Consider the following 5513-nt stretch of genomic DNA (forward strand, 5'->3'; position numbering starts at 1 on the left):
ATAAAAAAAAATTAAAAAAAAAAACATTGTTTTTAATTTACGTTATCCAAGTTCATTAAAAATCTCTTTGAGAACATACCCATTATGGTGCACTGGTCTGCGCAGGTCTTATACCAGGATTACCTGGTGAGGTTCATGCTTGAGGAATAACCTTTATCACTTAACAGTTATGTACAGGCATAAACCAGTTTTATACAGTTACAATGTGAAATTTTCGGAGATTGCGAGAGGTAAAAACTGAGGATGGAAGATTTGTGATTAAGTGGATCAAGTTCTTTTCGCCTTGATCCTCTTTTGCTCTGAACGCCTCATTTATGAACGTAACACTTCGTTGCTGAAGTCAACTACGTTTTAAGCTAAAGTGAATGGGATTGAAGCTCTTTAGCTCTGAATATATCCTATTTCGATTAATCCAAAGTTGAAGAATTAGTAGATGAAAAAGTGAATCCTGCAGTCTGTTATATTTGTAGGAATATCCGCGGTGTCATCAGGTTTGAATAACAACTGATATCTTGTTCCCTCTGGTTTTATTTCTTAAATTTGAATCTCGAATGTTAAACTACACTTCCCTTATTCACACACGACTTTTTTTCTGTGATAAATGTTAAAAAAAATAATTATAATAAGTGATTAGCATGATGCCTGTGATTTAAGCAGTGATGTCAAGGAAACTGGCTACAAGGTCTATGCTACTGATTATCGTTGGTCGACTTTGAGTTAATATAGACGTGAAATATAAGTTAAAATAGATTGATTTCATCACTGATAGGTGATAAGCTTTTAAATGATTTCATTCTTTTTCTTTGCTGGTGAATTCATTGGCAAGAAGAACTTACTATTCATTCTTTTACAAGTTTCTTTAACGCAAAAAATACCTTAACGTAACAAAAAATACCAAAATCCTCTTTTAGCCCCCACATTTATGTTTAACCCGTCAAAAAAATGCTTCAGCTCTTTTATTTGAGACAATTTCGTTTTTATGCGCGAAATTAACAAAACTGTAAGAAGTAACTTAATCTTAGCAACGATAATGTCAATGACCAAAAGAATGGAGTGGTTTCCTTCAGTCAAAAGTACTACTTTTAGTCATTGAAATGAATGAGCAAAAAAAAAAAAAAAGTCATAGACCCAGAAAATACTTTTATTTTCCCAACAGTTTTTTTTTTAAAATAGTTTAAAATGTCCGGTTTTTTAAACAAGGCGTGGTCTTGATGACGTCACAAATGATGCACTGTGCGGCATCTTTCTACCACGATTCCCAATCAAGCAGCGAATTAAAATTGCACTCTACGCTTGCTATCAACCATATCGTTGCCAATACATGAGTAAAAATGCGAATTAAATATTTTGCACTGTGAATGGCAACACTGAATGACATTTTGTCATTTGTGATGTCATCGGCAGAAGCCGTAAGCAATAAAAGCGATTCGATTTAAGTTTTTTTTTTAAATATCTATAACTTAGACAAATTAATTAAAAAATGGTCAGATTCTATGGTTTTAAGCATGCTCTTTCAGAAAAAAAACTTTTAAAATTTTGGAAACAACCCCATTGTGATGCTTTTAAAAATTCACATTTTTAAAGATTTCTGAAGAAATAAGAGACAAATGGCTTTGTATCTTTTGTCGCATAAAAGGTATGCTCTAGCTGTCATTTTCCAATAAAAATTACATCACCCTTGCTTTTCGGGAATCAGTAAAAATTGAGAAAAACAAATGTTTCTTGATCATCATTCATCGAAAATAGCTGAAAATAAACTGTAAATTTCAGAAATTTGTTAGCTTACTATTTACAAGTATTTTACATACTTTCGAGAGTGTATCACCGATATTCACGAGTAAATAAGCATTTCTTTCAAAACCATAAATTTTATTTCAAGGTTTTTGGCTCATAACAAGGTTTTGCATCAAAGCTTGCCAAACTTTCAGAAAACTGGACAGCAAACAATAAAAATATAATACAAAAAATTTGAAATTAAAATATTGAAAATTTGATAAAATATGAGCATTTAAAGCAATTGTTTACTGCGCATGCGCGAAAGTTAGTAATTTATAACTTCAATAACTAAAAACCCGACTAGATTCCTCGACTCATGAAGAAATTCCAGCTGAATATCTTAAAAATTCAGAAAGTTATCAGCAATCTGAGCCAAATTTCAATAACTCTAGATAGGCGTCAAACCGTGGAGGATCGTTCTCTAGTAATCTGTTTTTATCATGAACTAGTGATACCCGCACGGCTTTGCCCGTAATAGAAAAATCAAAAGGTCTTTTAGTTCGCCTGTGTATTTACAAATAATGTATGGTGAATTTTCTCGCCAATTGACTTGTACCCATCTTACGGTTCCACGTTATGATAATTTCGTATCTCGCCAATTGGCTTGTGCCCATGTTACGGTTCCACGTTATGATAATTTCGTAATTTACTCGTCCATCTTATAATTTTTTTTTCTTGAAATTGGAACATAAAAAGAATTACATCGAATTTTCGAAAAATCGCTTCGAGGTGCACACCCCCATGCTACATACTAACTTTGTGCCGAATTTCATGAAAATCGGCCGAACGGTTTAATCGCTATGCGCGTCACAGACATCCTACAGACATCCAGGCATCCTCCGGACAGAGAGACTTTCAGCTTTATTATTAGTGAAGATTACACTGAACGGCTCCAAGCAAATGTCAAACTTGCGAATGGCTTACGATTAGTCCGCCTATCCAAGGATTATTGAAATTTGGCTCATTATGTCGCTGATAACTTTTTGAATATTTAAGATATTAAACTGGAATTTTATCATGAGTTAAGGAATCTAGGTGGGTTTTCGATTATGGAAGTTATAAATTACTATCTTTCGTGCACACGCAGTGAAAAATAAATTGCTTTAAATTTCTATATTTTATTAAAGTTTCAATATTTTAATTTCAAATTCTAGTGTTAAACTTCTCTTGTTTTCCAGTTTTCTGAAAGGTTAGGAAGCTTTGATGGAAAATTTTGCGTGTTTTGAGCCAAAAATCTTCAAATAAAATTCGTAGTTTGGAAAGAAATGCTTTTATCTTCGTGAATATTGGTGACACTTTCTCAAAAATGCGTAAAGTAGTTGTATATAGTAAGCAAATTAATTCTTGAACTTTACAGCTTATTCTCTGCTATTTACGATGAATGATAATAAAAAGATTTTTCCTCAATTTGTTACTCATCTATGAAACATAAGTGTGATATTACTATTATTGGAACAGGACAATTGGAGCATACTTTTTATGTGACAAAAGTTACAAAGCAATTGGTCTCTTGTTTCTTAAGGAATCCTAAAAAATGTGAGTTTTTGATAGTGTCTCAATTTTTGGTCTTATAATGTATTTAATTAAAGTTGCTTGTATTTCAATTTGTATCTCAAATAGAAATTAGTATCCGAGAGTTAGAAAGGGAATTGCTCCAAACTTTTGCGTGAAAGCGTGTAGCCTAGAGAGCAGTGGTTCCCAACTTTTTTAAGGCTATAAACCATAGAAGCAGGTACTTTATTAGCGATTATCCCCAAAAAATTAATTCTAAAAAGAAATTGCGAAAATGAATGATGGTTTAAACTTTAATTTCAATCAATCAGATATAGCTCTAGACTGAGAATTTTGAATATTAGCCACTGGCTACCATATTAAAAAATTGGTAGCAACTTTTGACTTTTGGTCGTCTTTTTTTTTTTTTTGGAAATCTATTTAGCGTAAAAAAATAACCTTAAGGGAGTTTACTCCAAATTGCTTTGCCAAGGCGGAGTCAACTGAGCACGATATATGATATGGTACAGGTCTTAGTACGCCATTTTTGGCGACTAAGACTTGATTTTTCGGTAGCCATTTTCAATGAAATGGTCACCCGTTGGCGACTGGCGACAGTTGATTTAGAGCTTTGCATTCAGATAAAGAGAGCACCTGTTTTTTAGCAATTTGTTGCGAAATCTAGCCGTAGTCATTGAGACAGTTGATATCATGTTACTGCTTACTTATAACAATTTGTAAAATAGATGTTGTTTCGGCTGTTCTCATCGTATGTCAAACTTCAAGTTTATTGTCATTTTATTATCAATCACTAATTATTATCGATTAGGTAGATTTGATATATATTATTTTTGATTATTTTGTTGTGTGACAGAACGCTGACTCAATCCTAGTACTTATTTTACATCTCGAGAAATCCCGCTCAACCCTTTTGGAGGTAATTTACCGCTGCAACTGAGAGAACTACGATGCTATGCATTTATTACATTAAGGTTCTGCTTACATTTTATTTTTCCCATTAAATATTAGCTTTCATATGCTTCCTAATGGTAGGAAATTATAGAGCGTACCACGGCAAATTAGCTGCAGAAAATTCCATTCTTGAATATTACTCACCAAACGGCTAAATTCATAATGTATGGGGACCTTTATGGCTTTCGGTAATACTGATTAGCTAATTTTCTGTTCCATAAGTATCAGTGTTTCACGATGTTTTGTGTTTCAGTCAGAAGCAAAACTGGCATCATGGTATAAACTTATATTTCTCGTAATAAAACCTTTATTCATATAGTTTTACACATAATTTCAGTCCAAGTAACGAGAGTTGGAAATTTAAATCCTGATAAATACGATACATTTATTTCTAGGAGTTTCTGAAATATTTGTGGAAAACTGACATAAATTGAAATTTCTTTCTTTTTTGAAAGATTTTCTAGAATAATTAACGGGGTTTATATTGGATCCTTAAAAAGGACTTAATTTTTGATTGGAAAAGTGGGGGAGCCTTATAGTACTTCGAATTCATTTTAATGCTTAAATATTCTGAATTCCTTCTAAGCTGCAATATATCATACTTTTTTTAAAAAAGAGGTACTAAAAGTGACACATATCAGCGCCTATGCAATCTAAACTCTGTCCTTAACGATGATGCCCATCTTTACAAAGAGAAAAAAATTATTTTAAACTTGATTTCGGAAATTGTTTAAAAAACTTTACCCTAAAAATTGCCGCAGAAAAAGGGCTGTTGAATGAGTTTTTTCTCGTCTCTATCTCATCAGTCGAAAGATTTTAGAGCAATTCAAAGAACTTGTCGACCTTGTTTCTAGCCCCTTTCCCTCCTTAAGTTAATAGTGCCAAATTTCAGGAAAAGCTGAACTTGTTTACCTTGTTTCTAGTCCCTTTACCTCCTTAAGTTAATAGTGCCAAATGTCAGGAAAATCTGAGATGGCAATATCAGCTGTGTTCTTTAATTAACGTGAAACGATCCCATTACAATACATAAAAAAAATAACATTCTAGGTAGGCAAATAAGAACTTGAACGCAAATGTTTCAAAACACGACCAAAATACTTGAAATTTAATGAAATGTTAAGATTGGCAGAAAGTGATGCGTTGAAAAGCTGTCACAAAGGATGAATGTTTTCCTTTGATTGATGTAATCAACTGTGTTTTAGTAAACATTCAAAAGTTGAAATTTATTTTTGGAATTGTTTTAGACGAAAACTGCCGCGGGAAGGTAAAGGACA

Source organism: Uloborus diversus, chromosome 4, assembly GCF_026930045.1.
Source record: "Uloborus diversus isolate 005 chromosome 4, Udiv.v.3.1, whole genome shotgun sequence".
Lineage (NCBI taxonomy): Eukaryota > Metazoa > Arthropoda > Arachnida > Araneae > Uloboridae > Uloborus > Uloborus diversus.